Source organism: Gobius niger (genome assembly GCF_951799975.1).
Source record: "Gobius niger genome assembly, chromosome: 13".
In the NCBI taxonomy this organism is placed as follows: Eukaryota; Metazoa; Chordata; class Actinopteri; order Gobiiformes; family Gobiidae; genus Gobius; species Gobius niger.
The window spans coordinates 10,268,616-10,290,066 of NC_136864.1; the positions used below are offsets into that span (position 1 = coordinate 10,268,616).

The following is a 21,451-nucleotide window of genomic DNA, read 5'->3' on the forward strand; positions in this document are numbered from 1 at the left end:
TCCTAGCATGCCTCTCCTGGACCAGTGCCATTTGATCAGAACTAAAATAATGTGGATATTTATCCTTTCCACTTCAGTCAGGAATGATGTGCCAAATTGAAATGAAAGTGGAAATGAGCCATATGTTCACATCTCTGCTAACGAGGCTGGTCAAAATAAAGTGTTGGCACTGAAACAAACAACGCTGCATATAGAACTAGTTAGTTGTATTTCAATTTCGACTGTGCTGTGATTAAATAATGTGGATGGTTGTTCGTTGTCATATTCTGATATTCTTTGCATTAAAGCAGTGCTAAGTAACTTGTTTACCTTAATAAATCATTTTCGTAGTCCCTCTGGGGGTAATACAAGTGTTAATGGGATGATTTCATCGCCCCCTGGTGTCTGTGGCCAGAAAACCACACTTGCAGCTTTCCCTGCTCTGACCCGGAGATTCAATACACACTAATGGAATCATGATGAAGAAGCTAACAGGCTAACGGGCAAAGCTAACTGCGGGCTAGCGCCATTTAAACAGTATTTACAGCCAAGTTTGAGTGAAAAAAAAGATCTCCATTGTGTAATTGGATGTACAATAGGGATGCACCGATACCGATACCAGTATCGGGTATCGGGCCGATACCACAGGCTTGTACTCATACTCGTACTCATTCATGAGGTCCCGATACCAGAAACCGATACCATTTGACGTGCGGTGAGCGCACCTACGAGGCGCACCTCTCAGCTGAGGAGAGAAGAAACAACAAACTGGAGAATTCTTAAGTGGAAATACAATAATCCACATAGAGCTGACTTTATTACAGACTGCGCTCTCTAAATCAGAGTCTGTGCTGGATTTAACCAGAGCTAAATGTTGTTAGTGCTGCAGCGTCTGCAGTGTTTACAACATACAGGCTAACGTTGCTAACTCGCGGCTAGCGCAGTTTTGGCCATTCTGATGCCATTTTATGCCCAGGGGTTTATTCATCTGAAAAACTAACCCAGCGACTAAAAAGTCCTCAGAAAATCCAAATTAAAGACATACAGCATGTCCATATTGAGCGAAAATGAGCTGCAGCAGAACAATGAAAACGCTGTAGCTGCTCGCTAAGTTGCTACAAAACACACGAGACAATCCACACGGAGTTGAAGTAAAGACGAAAAGAGACCATTTAAGTAACATCTCAATACTATTGTTAACTAAAAATATGTGAATAAAGCACAGGCATTGGGGAGCCTTTGGACATGGGCTTTTCTGTCTATGATGGACAGTGCAATAAAAATTAAAAATTATATTGAATGAAAATAAAAATAAATAGATAAATGGCATCAGCACAATTCTAATAACTGCTCTTAAATGTGTAGCCTACTTAAGGAAATGTAAATGAGTAAATTTGCTGATTACAAACCAATCTGCTGTGGAAAAAAGGAAGAATGTTGAAGAAAATGCCTTGTACTCGTATCGGTATTCGGTATCAGCGAGTACTTAAATCCAAGTACTCGTACTCGTATCGGTTTTAGAAAAAGTGGTATCGGTGCATCCCTAATGTACAATATTCCTCTCTCTCTTTGTTTTTTCTGTCAGCGTAGTATTTGCACTCACGGACAATTCATGAGTAAAAAAACGCAACATGCTACAACACCTGCAGTGGCGCTTATGGCCTCTCGGGGCATGAGTTACTTAGTTCTGCTTTAAGCTTTGGTTTTGTCTTCAAAGTCGACCTGTATATTGGAAAGTGGGCAAACTTTGGCAGTTGAACATTATGTGTGGTTAGTGTACAAAAGTATTTTAATTTAGGAAATATTTCATACATTACTAGTTTCATGGCCAACTATTCACCTGCAAAGTTTCTTGCAACACCAATTCAAAAATGTTTTACGTTGCAACTTTAACTGACTGAATAGTTATACTTTCCATTACACGTTACGCTCATTAATTTCTAATTCAATCCCTTGATGCATGTAAATGTTAAAATGCCTTCTTCTTTATTTCTTACTTGAATCACAGTTTCTTAAAAACCACCTCTATGGCCTGACGGTATGGAAAAATGACATCCATTAAGTAGGGAAGGGGATGTTTTGTGCAGCACATTTCTCATGACACAGGTCGCACAGGACACATTTTCATTCACTCTTGAAAGATTGCTTCACCTGACGACTCCTGAGAGACTGTGTTGGCGTCAAAACTACTACCTGAAATGTCTCAATATGTGTCCAGAATAATGAGTGCGCACCCATTTATGAATTCCCACATTTTTATCATTAAATCTGTATTACAAAGACCTATTTTGAAAGTGAAATCTCAGATAAAGCATCTCAAGCTGCTTTGGACTTTCCCTAACTTTTTGATGCTTGAAAGCACAGCATAATGAATATTTCATCATTTATAAATAATATGATTTTTCTGAACAATGCATGAGAGGAGGCTTTGTGATGTATTTTATATTCAGGTTTAAATTATGATGCTCTAGTTTATTCTGAGGAGGGAGAGCCAAGAGGGAGGCGGTGACATTTTTGGCAAACTCGCGATGTACATAATGAATGACTATGAAAACTGTTTTTTAATGCCATACAGGTCACAACTTATACAAGCATAGGAATGTATTCAGTGCTAAATGAGTGGAAATGGAGGCCAGCATCGAGGCAGAAACTTTAGTCTGTTTTTATTTTCACTAACCATAGGGTCGATGCTTACTGCTGTGTGTCCTTTGGCTGGACACTCCAACAGTCCCAGTGTGTTGCCTTTAGCAACACGAAGCCCTGTCCTGCAGAAGAAAATAAACAAAATCAGTAAAACCATTTTGATATTTTTATTTTAGAATCTCTTTATCAGTTCAGTCCTGCCCCCTGAGGGAACTGTAATGTTTTTTAGTGGCAGCAGAAACTAAAGCGCCCTGAGGAAACCTATATTCAGACTCCGAGAGAGCAGGAAAAGCACGTAATTTTATTTTCATCCACAATACATCCGCACGTATCATTTTATTGTTATGATCTACACTACCAGACGGATTGGAGACGCTTTTTGCAGGTATTGCTTTTATCTTATTTCAAAACCATTTGCACTGTAGATTCTCACGGAATTAACACAGATGGAATTATGTTTTAAACAAAACTAGATTCTTCAGAGTGGCCCCCCCCTTTTGGTTTGCTTTGCATTTTTTACTTTTTCTCAATCATGATGTCGTCACCAGAAATGGTTTTCACTTCACAGGCTGTTAAGCTCGTAACCCCACCTGAACAGAGCACATTTTCTCCAGTTTGGCTTCACCCAAATCTAAAAGCTTAAAAAAAAAGTATTAAAAAGGTGACAAAAATGTGACAAAACTTCAACAAAACAATCAACAAAAACATAACAAAAATAGACAAAAAAAAGTGACCAACATGAAGAAAACACACACACAAAAAAACCTACATAAAAGAGACAAAAACACGACAAAAATGCTTCAAAATTGTGAATAAGGGATCATTTTTGTAAGTCTCAGCTTTCAAATGAGGCATTACACTGTTGCTCTCTGGTCCAGAAGCTTTTCGGGTAAAGCGTAAGAGGTTAAACTATTTCAGGTGACGACCTTATTAAATGAAGCTCATTGAGAAAATGCCAAGAATAAAGGGCGGCCATTTTGAAGAATTTAAAATTAAACATATTTCCTTCATAATTCCAATGTGTTTCTTTTATTGTTGCACGTCTTCAACGAGAATCACAGAAAGTAAATAGTGTTGGAAATAAAGAAAAGCCGATACATGAAATGTTTCTCCAAACTTTTGACCGGTGGTGTAGATAACATAATGGTTGCCATATTTTCTTAAACTCAGGTGCGACTTATATATCTTGTCAACTGTGCAGCTAGGCCTCTTTCCCCAGGTAGTTGCCAAGGCTAGTGCAACTTATACTCCAGAGCGACTTGTATATGTATTTTTCTTGATAATGAATTTTTTGGCTGGTGCGACTTATACTCCAGAGCAACTTGTATATGTTTTTTTTTTTTCATTATGCTTTTTTTGGCTGGTGCGACTTATATACGTTGCTCCGGAGTATCTTTTTTTTTCATCATCATGCATTTTTTGGCTGGTGCGACTTATACTCTGGAGCAGGGGTGGCGAACACGCGGCTCTCGAGCCGCATGCGGCTCTTGGCCAATCAGAGTGCGGCTCTTTGCATGACTGGATAATACAATGCTGCTCTTTACAAGAGTGTTGGTACATATTTCCCATAAACTGTAAAACAGTCTTTAAGAATCTTGACCAAAAATCCAACCATAGTCCTACAGACCCGGGTTCCATCTCCACATGAATAAGAGCCCGTATCACCCTCGTTTTCCAGGCGGCGTGAAAAGGTGCCTGCCTCACTCACAGCAGGATGTAGGTTAAACAACAACAGGCAGGCAGATCGTGGCTCTGGGATCAGCTTCTGTGCTTTTCAGGTTTCTTATCAGCCTACTCTTTATTTGATGAAATTTGGCCTCATATTCACAGAAAAAGATCAAAATTAGGAAATGGAAAAAGCTTCTAACGAAGCATGTGATGCGAAGCGCGACATCGCGTACCGCGGAAATACGCAAAGTCATGACTTTTCTTTCACATATGACTGTAACTGTAACAAATACAACTTAGAACAGAACCTCAGACGTCCTCCAGAGGCTCCTGATTACAACTTTGTGCACTGTGCAGCCTAGAGTGCCTTCTCTCTGCGCAGTCCAGTCAGAACCGAGCTGCACTGAGCGCTCAGGCCAGGGGCGAATTAGAGAAGGAGGCTCAGTGGGCAGGGCCCCACATACAAACACACCCCAGCATTAAAAAAAAAAAAATCTAATTCTGTCCCAGTCAGAACAGAACAAAATGTCAGTTTATTTAATATATATTTATTTCAATCTTGGTGAGGAGTAAAACCAATACATCTAATACAATTATTGAAAAAAAGGCCATGCATAAAGTTATAGTTTATTGTGATTAAATATAACAGTCACATTATATTTAATCACAATAAAGTACCACCCCTGGATCTCACTAATGGTCGGTGCCTTTGTGGCTCTTCACAGGATCAAGGTTGAAAATTTTGGCTCTTGTTCTCTGACTAGTTAGCCACCCCTGCTCTGGAACGACATAGTCCGGAAAATACGGTACTTAATTACTGCAAGGTACAAATTTAACGTGAAATAGTTGAAACTGTATCACTTTTATGAGACGGAAATAAAGTACAGGGGAGTCTGAGTGTCCTTCTACTACATGTAATTTGTCGCTGCCTCTGCATAGTGGTTAATTTTAGCAGCTCATCACTCATAAAGACTTTACATGTTTACTTTTTCCTATCAAAGCTCACCCGAGCCGCACCAGAGCTTGTGTTTCTTGAGATAGCGGTTGCATCTGCCTGCCTTGGTTGTTGTGTCAGCTCTAGCCAGTGATGAGTGTGTGATTTATTTATTTTTGTTTCGTCCTGTCCCTCCATCACACACTCCTCGTCCGGACTGTTGTGGCCCTGTGGCGCTCTGACACCCCACATCACATCCCATTAAAGCTCAGGCAAAACACTCTACCCGGGCTTCGTTCACAGCGATACTCCGTGTTTCAGCTGATTACATTCAACACAGCTGGGTACAGGGCTTACTCATAAATACTAAATGTGCAACTCGGCCCAATTAATATTATGAAGCTGTTAAAAATAATACACTGTAAATTATTCATAGTTCGTTAAAAGGAGCTCTAAGGGGTTTCCCTGTGATTTCCCCAGAAGGCGGCGGCCAACCCTGTAAAACAGAAAGGAGAACATGGCGCAGTAATTATAATCTGGTCAAAAATAATGAATTTACTTTGTTGCCTGACCGACCGAAATCCCCCAGTCTCACTTTAATTGAAAATACTTGTCCATGTCTCCCGCCGTCCACTTTCAAGAGTCATATAAACGCAGGGGGAAAAAACAGCCTCTACCAACAGTGGTTTAAAACTATTGACAGTGCAATATAACAAGGCCAATGCTGAGTTGTTTGTGTCTGGAGACAGAAAATCGCAGGCTTTGTTCCTTTGCTATCGAAATGAAGGACCAGCCACAATGACTTATTCAGAGTGTCCTCGGGCGTTTAAAAACATTTAACTGGATTCAAACTGGCATTAAATCTAAATTAATTGAAAAGTCATTGCAGTTTTGGCTGAAACTGCATTAAAATATAGTATTTGGGCATTCAAAGTGGCATTTAATAGTATAAAATTTGACTTGCTTCTGCCTGTATAAACCCTGTTGTCTTAATTGTGGCAATTCATTTAAATCAGAAATTGATCATTTCTGGTCAATGCAGGAAAAACTTGTAGATTGCATATACCAACATCATTTCCATTGTTTATACTGTAGAGCTCATTTGACTTAATACTATGCGGTTGCGATGACATCATTTGCATACTAGTATACTGTTAATTTATAAATACTCTCTCCAGTTCTCAGTGTCATGCATTCACAGCACAATGTAGTTGACTGCTACGAGGATACTTCTGTACAACTTCCCCGGGTCACACTGACAGGTCGGCAGTGGCTATTCTGTGTTTTCGGCCTCACCGCCAGTCACAGTCACACCAACACAATGATAAGGTGGGGGAATTGACTCGCCCCCGGGAAGAGTACAATGCAGTGCAGGCAGAAAGGCATCACCTGTAAGCCTCTGGGTTAGTGGTTGGTAGTGCATCTCTGCACTTTAAAGTCAGTCAGCCAATGTGAAAACTCCGGCCAAGTGGACTTTCTGTTTTGGTCATTTGTGTTGTTTGCTAACTTGAACATGTAATCTTAGATCTCCATTTTTGATCTTCCCTCTGTCTACAGTGGTCTTCTCCTGTCCAAATTAAACCCACAATGACATGGACATAATCACGCTTGTGAGACTGAGATTCAACCCAGGTCAGGACAGTCAGTTCAGGATAAATTGGACCATTTAAAGACACATTATAGACACAATTTTTGCTCAAACATAGTTTTTGTAATGTTTTTTGTTTTTCTTCCTTATTGGACACTGACAGGAAGTGACATACATAGGGGTTAACATTTTTAAACTGTTGCCATGCCAACCATGTTATATCAATGAGAAATGAGTGAGTCAGAATCCTATGGAACTTTCCCTCTATCTTTGTCATTAATTTAAAAAACTGAGGAACTTTTTTGGATGAAGGGCAAAAATCTTCAATTTAAAGGGACTATATAGAGTAAAAATTTAAAAATTATGTATTTTCCTCCCCCTACATGATCCAGCCATGTACTAATGTGTAGAATGAGCCCAGACCTATTAACCACAACTGCCTCTAATCCTGCACTGTCACTCAAAAAGGTGTTCATTCGGGTCCAAAGTGCCGTCATGCACGGGCTTATAGAGACTGCAGTTACACGTAAGACCTGAGGTGGCAGTAGTGAGTTATATAACTTGCATCTAGTCTATGACTTACTGACTACTGAAAATACCCCAAATTATTTGAATCTCAAAATGTGTGTTTTCCTTTTGAAAACTTGGAACAGTCACTGAAGTTTGAGTGGAAGAAATCCAAATCTATTTTACATTCAAAAGTATGCTGCTCGAACAAGCACTAGCATTCCCTTTCAATTAGTCCAGCTCGTGTAAGATTTTGCCTTACAGTTCCTATTCAGTAATCCACTTTGATTTTAGTTTTGGATACAGTAATATATTGGTTCATTCAAATCACTTGACTAACACATTCGAACGAACATTTACTCCAGCTTTGCAGACAGTGCTAAAGTTTCTCGCCTTAGTTTCTGTGGAAGTGCCTTATCTTTTGTGCTCATGTCATGCTGCCCCCGCATTGGCGCCGCTGCTTGTAGAGAATGGGTCTGTTTTGGTGCATTAAACACAAGAAAATGAGTGTGATCCGCTGGGGACAAATAAGACCGCAGCTCCTGACACTTCCTAATGGCTTTCCTATGCTTGAATGGCCCAAATACCTCCTCTAACAAAACATGCTTTTTGACAACAAGGTGGTGTCGCAAACGTAGTGAATGAGGTTAGCGCTCAGGTGTTTTTTTTTTCCGGCGGAGGTGGAGTGGTTTTTATGGCATGTTCTCCTCGATACGGGACGCCTCATGAACCAGGCAGAAAGACTACAGTAGTGCCATCAATTTTTGCAGGCGAGAGGGAGTGGGCTTCGTCTTCACGGGCTGTCTGCCATTCTTTCATTCAGGCCCTGTTGGGAATGGTGATTGGATCCCAGTCAAGCAGCGGTAGATGGATTGGGGCCGGTCCGCGATGATTGAGTGGCGCTGCTGCTCTATGCTCCTGTATACAGCTCTGTGCATGTGGGTGTACTGTGTTGTAGCGGCGGCAGCGACTCAACAACAGCACATCTGTTTCACTCCGTCTCCTCGCTCTGATTTGAATTTGGAGTTCTCTCAATCACGGAGCGGGGCGGCAGGACCACGCTCTTCCTCTCAACAAGTGTTCTCGACTTGAGCCCATCCAATCAATACGATAAAGCAGCGTAGTTTAATCCCAGCAGAAATGACAATTTAAATGGCGCTATTGTAGAGGCTGCATGAGCGCACGCAATCTGTCAATTTGACAAAAGTTGGTGTTCTGTTTCTCATCCATGGATGCGTTTGTCTGTTTCCAAGTTAAATCTACCCGCACTGTTTCCCATTAAGTGCATATGGCTTCAAGACCATGACATGAAATATTAAGAACGAACCTTTGAGACAAGATAACGACATCCGGAGGCAGCATACCATGTCCCATTAGAGCTATAGAATGTGCACAGAAAAATACCCATTAATCTAATCTTTGGACTAGACATACACCGATCCAGCTTTTTTGCTACCGATACAGGGTTTTGAGCATCTGCTGATACCCAGTATTTACCGATACCACTTTCTTAAAAGTGTCTTTCTCTGAGTTATCAATTATATCTATTGATAAACTCTTGGATAAACATTTAACAAGGATCACTGGACTTTTCTACACTAATTATCCTTGGGTATATGACAGGCTTTAGGTTACATTAATATAAACAACTCACATGAAGTGATCATTACAATTACATTACTGATCATTACAAATATGTTGTCTTGTGGCCATACCGCCTTTGCTCTGCCCGATCCTGTCAGACCTCGGAAGCTAAGCAGGGAAGGGCCTGGCAGGACTTGGATGGGAGGCCGTTTGGAAACACCAGGAAGCCTAGCGAATGTAGTGAGTGAGTGAGTGGTTTGGTGGTGGTGGCTGATGTGCACAGACTGGTTGCCTCGCTTACCATTGCCGAGTAATGAGTGAATGAATAATACATGAAATTGTGAAGCGACTTTGTGCGTCTGGAAATGCGCTATATAAGACTAATCCATTATTATTATTATTATGTTAGATCAGTTATTTCTTAAACTAAAATACAAACACTTGGCTTCAGCAGTGGCCAATTTTATTTTATTTGGCTACTTTCGGTATTTCTATGATAGCCTTAATTAGTTTTTGTTAGCCTGCTAGCTTTAGCATGCTGATGCTAACCGTAGCATTTTGCGCGGCGATCAAAAATGCGTTTGCGGAGGTTGAAACTAAATTCCATGGGTTCTTAGCTTTCCAATGATATGCAGCATGCCCATATTCACTTAAGTGTAGGTGGTAAACGTTATGTTTTTAACAAGTTTAGTAACGGTTCAGTATCGGATATTTGTAGCCAATACCCAATATTGTTTTTTTTCAGTATCGGCTCCGCATCACTACATAGGACTAACACTGGGTGGGTCTAGTCACTAACATAGTTATCTGTATCTATCAGTTAATTTATAAAGCTCTGTATGACATTCAACTTTTATACAATAACATGTTAAAACAATACAAAGTCCCCCAAAAATCAATTTGTCTCATTACCATAACAAGTGATGCACGCCATGCCTCCAATCATGATAACAATATTAAAGAAGGGAGAATTTGTGCGTTACAAATGAATTAAGAATATCACAGGTGTGCACTGGGGCACGCTTGACCTTTAGCAGATGGAGGACGCAGTTTGTTCACCGCAGTGGTGTAAAAGCGGCATAAATCGCGGAGTGACAGCGGCCCGTCTCGGCGTGTGTCACTCACGCCGTGTTGTATTAGTCCATTCCTTTTTTAATGAGTTGGTAATTGCTTTGTCCCTGGTTATTGAGATGACTGCCATGCACTATTACGCCCGTTTAATGGTGTGTAACTCCTCCTCTTAACAAAGCCATCAATCACAGGTGTTCCTATGGTAACAACATTAGCCATTATGCAGATGTTTTCATCAAATGTTGTCAGGGCGGTGTTAGAAAGTCCCGCTCTACTTTCTGTCCCCCAGAGGCTTGGAGTAATGGCAGTTACTAATACTTTTACTTGAGTTGCTTTTTGAAAACAGTGTACACCTGCAAGTAGAAGTAAGTGTGTATCTGGAGTAATCACTCTTTTTCTAGCTGGATTCTACTTATGTTTAAACTCAAAGGTGGAAGCCCCATATACACATTTTTCTCATTCTTATGAATCACTGTTCATACCTGGGGCTGGGTACTGTTAGACGATACCAGTATGGTATTAAAGCAGGTACTGGACTTTTTTCCCGATCCTTAGAGGCCAAGTGTTGATGCTTGTTGGGTCCAAAGACAGTAATAAAGGTTCAAGTTACTTGGTTGTTTCACCTCAAATAAATGATTCCAATTAAACCTCTTAAAGGGACTATACAGAGTTTAAAAATGTTAAAATTAAGTATTTTCCTCCCCCTACATGTTTCAACAATGTCCTATGGTGCAGAATGAGCCCAGACATATTCACCACAACTGTCTCTAAAATCATGCACTGTCACTGAAAAAGGTGTTAATTCGGGTCCGAAGTGCCGTCATGCACGAGCTTAATAAAGAAGGTGCAGTTACATGTATGACCTGAGGTGGCAGTAGTGAGTATAAAATGGCTAACTTGCCTCTAGCCCCTTTAACCTCTTAACCCCCACATGAACCGAGCACATGATTTCCTGTTTGGCATTACCCAAATCTAAAAGCTTAAAGGGGCTGGAAGCAAGTTCGCCATTTTATACTCACTACTGCCACCTCAGGCCACATGTGTAACTGCACCTTCTATATTAAGCTCGTGCATGACGGCAATTCGGGCCAAAGTGACACATTTTTGAGTGACCGTACAGGATTTTAGAGGCAGTTGTGGTGAACAGGTCTGAGCTCATTCTACACATTATGACATGGCTGGAACATGTAGGGGGAGGAAAATACTTAATTTGAACATTTTTAAACTCCTTATGGTCCCTTTAAAGAAACCCCATCAAAATTGTGATGAAAACGCAACAAAAAAGTGACAAAAACGTCCCGAAAACAAAACAAAAAAGCAACAAAAATGCAATGAAAAAGCAAAGTTGACCATTTTCTTCGTCCATTTTTCCCTCATTTACATTGCCTGGTGTGGTCATGAAACTGCATTGTATGTACTGAAGCTGTTTGGTTTATGATTAATTGTTTGGAACCTGTGAACTTCGTCTCAGTATTGTCATAGTTCTTGGACCCCACACTGATAAAAATAACTACATAGGTCTACTGGAGTGACATAGGGTTTTATATTTAGGATTTTTTTCCTTTCAAAGCGGTCGCCTGAAGCTTAAAGGAATAGGCCACCGTTTTTACATACTAAAATATGTTCTTACCTCACTTTAGACGTGTTAATATATCCCCGTCTGGTCTTTGTGCGTGCGCTCTGTCACGCAAACGGAGCACATACGCAGCCTCTCCCACATGTCACATAGCTCCGAAAAAGCTCACGATAGAAGCTACCAAGCTCTTCCACGTGTTCCCTATTTAAATAAAGTTACGTGAAGTGTTTTCATGCGAAGTATATTTACACAGAAATGTAACATGTCGATTTTATAAGCAAATAAAAAGGGGGACTATATTGTGAGGCGTAATGATACGAGGAGTAAAACGTCCGCGCAGTAACTCCTAAAGACTTCCCCCGCTCACTTCCGTCAATAACCTTTAGGAGTTACTGCGCGGACGTTTTGCTCCTCGTATCATTACGCCTCACAATATAGTCCCCCTTTTTATTTGCTTATAAAATCGACATGTTACATTTCTGTGTAAATATACTTCGCATGAAAACACTTCACGTAACTTTATTTAAATAGGGAACACGTGGAAGAGCTTGGTAGCTTCTATCGTGAGCTTTTTCGGAGCTATGTGACATGTGGGAGAGGCTGCGTATGTGCTCCGTTTGCCTGGCAGAGCGCACGGACAAAGACCAGACGGGGATATATTAACACGTCTAAAGTGAGGTAAGTACATATTTTAGTATGTAAAAACGGTGGCCTATTCCTTTAAGGATTTGAAAGCGCCGTATAGCATTGTGTGGGAGCAGTCAGACTTGTGTCTGTGCGAAGCAGATGCAAACACTCAAATCTGAAAATCAATACTGGAGTTGCTTTAAAATATACAGAGAAAGTGCAAATGAAATGGATGCGTGTCCATTAACTATGAGGAATGCTGAACTTGTTATGACCCAAGAGAGTGTGTTTCGGCAGATCTTGGGGAAAATGAGAAATGGCTTTTAAGGAGTTTTATTGGGAGAATAGTTGCACTTTCATTTTACTTTCAAAAGCCGCACCATTACATGATTTGAAAGCGAGGCAGCAAGGTCCTCGCCACAATAGCAAGACAGAGCAGCACCAGACAATAAATCAAGGTGGGAATATCTAACTTTGTGAATATTGGTGGTACTTGCAAAATGACAACTGGCATAGTGTCCTTAGACAAGAAACTTCATCCACTTTGCTGCTATGAATGATTGGCAGACGTTCTTGCATTAACTACCTTAGGGATCTCAAAGACTTCTCTACAGAGAATTACAATGCCCATAGCATGTAAATGTTTTGCTATTTGAATTTAATGAACTCTAAGTACTTACCTTGGACCAGTGCGGTTGTTGCAGAATTGTGTAGTGAGCTTCTATTATTTATTTTTTAATACACCCACTTTAAATCGGCTTCAAAGGTTACAGTGCAAGAATTTCATAGTGTTTTGTAAAGTTTTATGTCTGTATTTCAGGGTTGCGTCTTTTCTCTCACAATTCAAAGTCGTGTCTCCTCCTTTGATTGAAACATATTTTTTTTTACATAAAAGGTGAATGCCGTCTTCGGTGTTCGGTAAGTTTGGCTACCTTTCCAATGCCCTTGATTAGCTGGAATGAAGAGCTTGAAAATAAACTCAACTTTTCTGTTAGGATTTCAACACAAGCCCCTCCGGTCTCCAGCTAGCGTCTGCAGTTGGTTTGTGTACACTTTGTCGATTACATGGCTTTTTACGGCGCAGACAAAGACGTGAAGTTGCACCTGTCGCAGAGATTTAGTGGAGCATTTCGCCATGTCCGTAGTTACGAGGCATGGAGGAACTAGCGACAGCTGCTAAATCCTCTGATGTCCAAAAACACTACTTCCTTACCGCACAGGCAACTACAATAGTGAGTTGTTAAAGTGAAGCATAGAAAAGTAAAGTGACTAAAATGATTGTCATGTGATAATTCAGTTCTGTTAAAGCAGGTCTATGCTGAAATACAGACCCCCCCCCATGCACTTCCTGTATTTGTCCGACTCGATCATGGTCTGAGAGAGAAAGACACGCGGTAATTTAACCAATCAGAGCGAAGTGTGAACTCTCAGACTTAGGCCCTGTCCACACGAAATCGAGCTCCGCACTAAATGCAAAAATATTTCATCAATCCAGCGTGTCATCCACACAAACACAGCATTTTGGGTCTGTGAACAAACATTTTCCAAACAAGGTCCCCGAGTGGAAAAATCTCAAAACGATGTTTATGTGGCACCATCGTTACGGTGTCTCTGCAACTTTTACTAAAACGTTTTGTCTGTTATCCATAATTTAGTGAGTTTTACTCGCTCCTCAAGGAAACAAGGAGAAACACACCGCAGTGTTCAGTGTTGGGCAAGTTTCTTGACAATTGTAGTATATTCAATATCAGTGATTACAGCTCTACAAATGTAATATGTTTGTATTTCATATTACGGTTTCAAAATGTAGCTGAGTTACTAGGCCTGTCACGATAACAAATTTGAAGTTCAATATTGAGGCAGGAAAGTATCGCGATAAACGATATTATTGACTCTAACAATACTGGATACTGTCAACTCTCAGGCATAAAAATGACATTAAACCTCTCTTCTAAAAGTGCATAATCATATCCTTAAATACCACACAAGCTGTAATAAACATGAAATACAATGTAACTCAATTTGCATCAGTTAGAAATCAAAGTTTTACAAGAAAAAATAAGGGAAAAATGCTAATAAATGTACAGACGTTAAATATTGAGCAAAAATGTATCGTTTATCTGTTATTTATTGAACGATAAGTCGATATAATAATTATCATAACTTTGAGTTACTTTTGAGTTACTTTTGCCAAAATATAAACTGAATATAGTAATAATGACACCGAGCAAAAGTGCCGTCAGAGATTTCCTTTTCCTGGACTTTCCCCTGCAGATCTTATACACCAGTGTCCAACTTGATGTGGCATGCTGCATTTCATTTGGGGGGAGTTTGGCATGTAGTGACTAATATGTTAATTATATTATTAGGTAATATATTTGTGTAACTCGTTAACTTGTTACTTATATAATACGTTACCCCCAACACTGGCAGTGCTAGCCTCCATTCAGACTGTGTTTTTGGACTGACAGTAAAATTCCTGTCACTGACAATATTTCTGCTTCAGCCCCATGAGTCTGAAGAATAAATTTACCTCCTCATCTCTTCTGTAGATCGTAAATTCCCTGAAGCAGTTTCATTTTTACGGCGTGTTACTGTTTACTTTCCAAACGTTTACTGCGCATGTGCCATCTACAGGCTTGCTCTATTTCATTCGGCCGGCGTTTTCTCAGACTTGAATCATGTGGACCCACACATTTACTGACCCGGCTCCGTGTTTACAGAGAAAGTTTCTGAAACTGTTTCAGGAAGTGTCTTGTCTTTGTGTGAATTCTGAAAGGTGACTGTTCAGTTTCGATTGACTGCACATCATTGCCCTGGTGGAGGTCTGCGTTCATCTGTTTGCTGGTTTGTTCATCTGTTTGGTTACTGGAAGACATCTATTGCGATTACTATAATGAACTATCATGTAGACCGCCTTTCAGTCCGCAGTGTGTTGCGCTAGTCGGACAGTCTGGTGTTGATGGACAGCACATGGCCTTAAGCCTTCTGTGAGAACCACTACACAAAGCCTCCTCTTATCCCCTCTCCCACAGTTTAAACATTTCTGTTTCTGTCTCGTAAAAAAAGCGCATGTGATATCAGGTGTCTTTCAGCAGTCTGAACATTTAGCAGATGCTGTTTTTCTCACTTGCCGTGGTTAACTTAAAGTGATTGGTCACACTCTGCACCAGGCCAGCGCTCATATGTACGCACTAACATGGGACTGCCATTTCTCACGTCTTCATGCATTCCTCTGTGGATTTAGACACATTACGAGCGCTGTTGGCCTCGGTACCAGTCGCGCAGCTGATGTCTTCAACACTTCCCCTCCACTTTTTCATCGAGAGCCTCGACGTGATTCATAATTTTGATATGATTCCCGTTTCCCCTCGTCATTTCGCAGCCGTGATTGCAAAATTGTCATCAAGTCTTTGAATGGACAAGAGAAAAATCGTATCAACACCAAATAAGATGCTGTTGGGACTGTTTCATGACATTTCTATTGGAGAAATGAATACATCGACATCTCTTTTATTCCCAATAAAAATGTACTCAAGCATATAGAAGCAGTTCGCCATCATAGTTACCTTGAGCATGTCGGAGAAACGAGCAAGCAAGTGTTTGGCAAATGACAATTCAAAATTTGGCTTTTCCTGGAAGATGTTTTCTGATAAGACGAAATGTACCAAAACACTTACTGTTAGTCATGTCCTTTTGGTGCGAGCGTGGTAATGTGTGGACATCATTTTCACAAGAAACACTGTTTCAGCAAGTGACACTTCAAATCATTGTTTGATAAAGTTTGATGTCCTAACACAACAGACCAGGCCGGAGGCTATTTTCTTGGACGGATAACAAATTCCTGACATTTTAAGGAAGATTAGTCATATTGTAAATGGTCCGTAGTCTCTTGGAGGTTGCCTCGGGGCTCCTCCTGGTCAGACTTCACAAACACCTCTAGAGAGGCATCGAGGACAAAACAGGACACTGCACATTTTTAAAGTGGAGCCAGTATATGGACCTAACTATTTCTTGCGACTGTTTTCAAATGTTGTTAGAGTGTTGGTTTCTTTCTCCCACTGTCAGAAAGTATTGTTCTGGTATATCGCATTATTTATCACACTTTCTTCCTTGTATTTTGTCGAACATGCACCGCACTTTGGGGCAGTATTATGTTTCTATCCACCAACAACTTGATCTTAACCGTGGGGCTGCCTATCTGTGCCGGTGCCTCGCCAAATGCGATCTATCACAAAATCACGCTAACACATTCACACAGTCAAGAAGGTAAAGAATGTTTTGTAAACTACAGCTGGTTTAGGACTGTTAAATATCTGGTTATAGGATGACTGCTCAACCAATAGCGGTCATCATATTCAGAATGACATAGCTCGGGGCGGATCTAGAAAAAAAAATCACGAGGTGGCAAGCAGGGTCAGGGATAATTTCTGGGGTGGCAACGCATTTTACAATGTTGAATGCGGCACTGTCCAATATCAATAGAAGGTTTCTTGCGCAGGTCAAATTTAAACTTTTGGGGCTTTGAAGATGTGGATTGCCTTGAAACAATGCATTTCTAAAGTGCCAGGTTGATGACTACACTAGAATTTAGACACTTCCAGACAAGGACAAAACCTGGCTGACATCAATAGGGTGACAGCTGGGGTGGCAAAACCTTTACTATGGGTGGCAGCTGCCACCCTGTGCCACCCCTCTAGATCTGCCCCTGCAGATAGCTATTAGGAAACTCTAAATGTATACCAATGTGAATCGCTATTGGGTGTCTTTGCCCACTTTGCTAATCTCTCCAGTAACTAATGTTGTGTGTTTTTCTCTTTACAGCTTGGAGAACACAGGAGCAGTGAAGTCCATGGTGTAATGTACATTTGCTAATGAGGTAAGGAAAAGCATTTTTAAAATATCGAAAACAGTATTACTTTGCATCAAAGGCTCTGCATTCTCTGGCTTGTTTTTCTGCTGTTGTTTTCTAAGTCTAAGCTGGTTTGGCACACTATTAACATTATAACTATGGCCAAATGCACATGTATTCAGCTTATGTTACTTCCCATCACTCCTGTGGCTGTCTAAACCAAAGCCTGTTCCATTTCTACGCAATATAATAGTCTCAATGGACCCCTGACCTACATGGGCTTTTAAATAGTGCTCTGTCTTCAATTACATTTTAATGTGCTCCTCTTAAAACAGATATTCTCCAATCTATTCATGTAAATAACTTTCTTGCCCTGCCTGCACAGTGAACACAACTTTATTACCATCGAATCAGTATTTTAGCCTGGACTATTGAAACTGACAATATCATCAAAAAGATTGAATAAACCTCCAAACAGTCAAACGTATTTTACTTCAAGCTTGAGTGAGCATTAGCAGAAACGCTAAATTGAGTTGAGTACTAAATTGATTCAGCGCTAAATTGATTCACTTGATATTTGTAGAAAAACGCAAAGTAGGGCCTCTTATTTTCTGATGTTCCTGAAGTGAAAAGCATTTTATCAGCAGTTCTTTCCTAAAGTATGTGAGGCTATCCATCAGCAGACAAATCCTGTGTGTCACAGTGAAAAGTACTTTAACAGCAGCATAGCCACTATATTTTAATGTCCATGTGCATAACGTCTGGTCTGCTTGGCTCTGGCCGTAACTCCCGAGGCCCCGCTCCACACGCCACTTGTCATTATGTGGACGTTTCTATGTAGTGAAGCGTTTTTACAGATGTTTTTAAATGAGCTGTGGAAACAAGGTCCAAAAGCTACATTGATCAAACAATCTGTCTCTTTGTAATTTGGGAAGCGAAGGTTTGGTCAATTTGGTAACAATTTGCCTCTTAGCAAATGAACACTGTTTAAGATAAAAAATAATCTGCCTCCTGAAATGGCAGATTTATAGCTTCTAATCAAACAATCGGCTACATTGAGGACTACAGCGAGGAATGGGCCACATCTAAACCTGCAGTTGGTCAACACTATGTCCTCAAAGATCAGCTGACGACCTGAACATCCTGAATGACCAGGTTATTCCATCGGTGGATTTCTTCTTCCCTGAAGGCACGGGCGTATTCCAAGGTGTCAATGCCAGTACTGAAAGAGTGGGACTTCTTTGTCACACATGGATTGGCCTCCACAGAGTCCAGATCTGAGTATTTTGTGAGTCAACGCACTTCTACTCAACTAAGCTCGGCTAAGCAACGTATTGCGGAGAAAGAAAAAAGGATCATAATAATCAAAGGTCAATAGATGCATGGCAAGCCAGTGTTATTCCTGCCTTGGAGTTGTCAACCATAGGGCGCTCGGTGAAGCCACACTGTGCAGCACTTCAACCATAAAATCGGTGTCTTACTGAGCAGCAGACGCACTTTGTTATGTGTGCCGTGTTAGTTTATGTATTAATGTAATCCAACAGTTCTGTAACTCTTGTGAACATTGTGTGTGCCTATCTTTTAACATCTGTCTGCAGCAACATGAGTCATTTTCTCTCAAGTGAAATGGCAAAGGTCTCTGCTATTGTAATGTGCTTTTATTGCGCCACTCACATCTTTTTTCTAACCTTTCATTAAATATGAGCCTTACCAAATGCGATTTCTGCTCATTGTATAACTTCTATTGCGTCGTAGAGGAATGCCCCCCCCTCCTCTTACCCCCTTCCTCTGTTGGGATGGGGCAGGTTGACAGTACTGGCCTGAGGGAGATGCTCGTTTCAAGCTCGCGTCTGATGTCCTATCTCCTCTGTCCAGCTCCTCGTTCCTCAATTCCTCTTCCCCCCCCAAAACCCCTTTAGGCCCAACTTTGATCTCCTTTAACAACCGGGGAACGTCGGGGCTGAAGCATCTTGTAACTGAATGTTTAATCCATCAAATGTGTTTGTCTCAGCTATGAGCTAATGAACATCTCTGTTGAGATCTTTTGATGTAAAACACATTTGTATAATGGGCATGTTTCTGCAAATTATAGTCTCAGGGGTTAGCGAAATAAATGAGGTTCCACTGGTTGCACAAACTGCGTCCAACTCCAATTTATATATTCATTTTTTCACTTGATGGTAGGCCTGTCTCGATAACAAATTTGAAGTTTGATATATTGGGGCAGGAAAGTATCGCGATGAATATATTATTGACTCTAACAATACTGTCAACTCTCAGGCATAAAAATGACAGTAAACCTTTATTCTAAAAGTGCATAATCATATCCTAAAATACCACATAAGCTGCAATAAACATGAAATATAATGTAACTAAATTTGCTTCAGTTCTTTTTACAAAGAAAAAATAGGGGGGAATGTACAGACGATAAATATTTAGCCCAAAAATGTATCATTTATCTGTTATTTATTGACCAATAAGTCGATATCGTCATTATCGTGTCAGCCGTACTTGATGGTGAGAAAACATGAAGTGGAGGTGATGAGTGGGTGGAAACACCAGATCATGACATAGGGCTGTGCGATAAGGACCAAAACTCACATCCCGATATATTTAGGTTGAACGTCGATATACGATATATATCGCAATATTTTTCCCGCAAAGTGAGAGCTGTGAAATAAAATGTTAAGTAAAGTCAAAGCCAAATACGAGTAGTTTTATGGAAAACTCAGCTCCATAAGGTGCACCTTTAAATTAAAAAATATCTTAAATAAAAATAGCCTATAAAATAAAGTCAATCTTTTTCTGCCCTCAAGCAAGTTCTAAAGCGCAAATTTGAACTATATTGATATATGCGAAATGGTCTAATTCCATATCTCATTTAAAAATATATTGATACATCTTAAATACCGACATATCACCCAGCCCGGTCATGACATTGTCCTGCTCTTGTTAAGCCCTTTTTTGCTAAGCCCCAAATTGTTTTTTTGGGGGGGTTTATGGTGATATTGTGTACTTTAAAGTTGGGTCTTTGAAAGTGAAATACTGAGTGTAAACTTACGAATCGCCATCCCATAAAACAAAGTGGTCCGTCCTCTCCTTTGACGGCCACTGTATTTTAATTGCCATCCTGTCACCGAGCCTTTTAGCAGGCCCTCCGCAATTTTTCCCGCAGAAATTTCCCGGCACTTTCTCCACTCCAGTGATCTGAATTTGCTAAATATCAGCGGAGCAGTGCTTTCAGATCCCTGATTCAGCCATTCGTGGTGTGTCCTTCTGCTAGCATGTCCAATACGATTCACTGTATCAGCCCCCCTGTGGCGAAAATGCCAAGCCACTAAGCAAAATGTCCGAACTAATTAGGAGCTACAGCGTGAAAGTGCTGGAAAAATATCATTGCATGTTTCTTTCGCCTTTCTGTGGCTGTGAGTCGGGTTTCTTTCGGGCGGCTGCGTGTATTGATTACACGTCATATTCTACATAAAAGACGGGTAAAGGCAGCTGAAGGTCGGACGACATGAGATGGGAAAGGGCACTGTTAGGTTTTTCTCTCAGGAATATCGCCATGGCCACCAGTTTGTCATTTGTCTTGATCTATTTGTTTATTAATTGTCTATTTATAAGAGACAGTGCAAACATCAACATCAGTTTTAGGGCAAATTAATAAGCTGGTGTCAAACAAAACAAAGTAAGGTAATAATGATCTATCTTGCCTGCTTCACCGATTTAAGCATCTAAATATTAATGGAACGAAGATGTGGGAAATCTCTGAAAAAAAGGTGTGAGATTCTCTTGTAATATGCCAAGTCTTTTGAACGAAGGTGACAGGAAGAAGGAATGGAAATGTGGGAACCATTGTGAAATAGTGCAAAAAAAAAGCACGATTTCTAGCCACAAGAGGTCAGTAAAGGGTCATTGTCTTTCTATTGTAGCATCAAAGATCTTTGTAGCATTTGGATTAGCCAGGTAGTTGTCACTAGAATTGACTTATGCACATCTCTATGCTGGCTGCTTGATGTGTTGCTAGATGTAAAAAGAACAAAATAAAGAATTTTCCTGAAGCTAAATCATAATCTCAAGCTTTTTTGTTTTTGTTTTCATTTACCACATTAATCAATAAACATATTTCCATTTTTGACAGTGTGTACTTTTCTTCTGCATTATAAAACGGCCACAGTGGACCTTATGTGCCCTTGTGCTGTCATTGGCCCTCAGGCTATACTTTGGACAGAACTTAATAAGCTAGAATTTCAAATGTAGCTAATTTTGATGATAGACTTGCTGCATATTCATGATTCCAAAACAGCTGAGTGTGCCTTTTTTTTTTTTTTTTAAGCGAGGAAGGCTTTGATGTGAATTTTCGCTCCAATTATACAAATAGGTAGATCCTAATGAATGAATTCATGCGTGGAGCACTCCTGG

The 21,451-nt window shown here is 40.4% G+C and overlaps 1 protein-coding gene across 11 annotated transcripts in view; it reads left to right on the forward strand.

Moving 5' to 3' along the window:
- LOC306972931 (receptor-type tyrosine-protein phosphatase F) overlaps nt 1–21,451 on the forward strand; it is a 312,548-nt gene that overhangs the window by 38,941 nt on the left and 252,156 nt on the right. For all 11 annotated transcript variants that reach the window (XM_079569644.1, XM_079569640.1, XM_079569648.1 and 8 more), the window contains exon 2: nt 17,002–17,056. The gene's annotated coding sequence lies outside the window, so the exon portion shown is untranslated. The remainder of the gene's footprint in view (nt 1–17,001; nt 17,057–21,451) is intronic.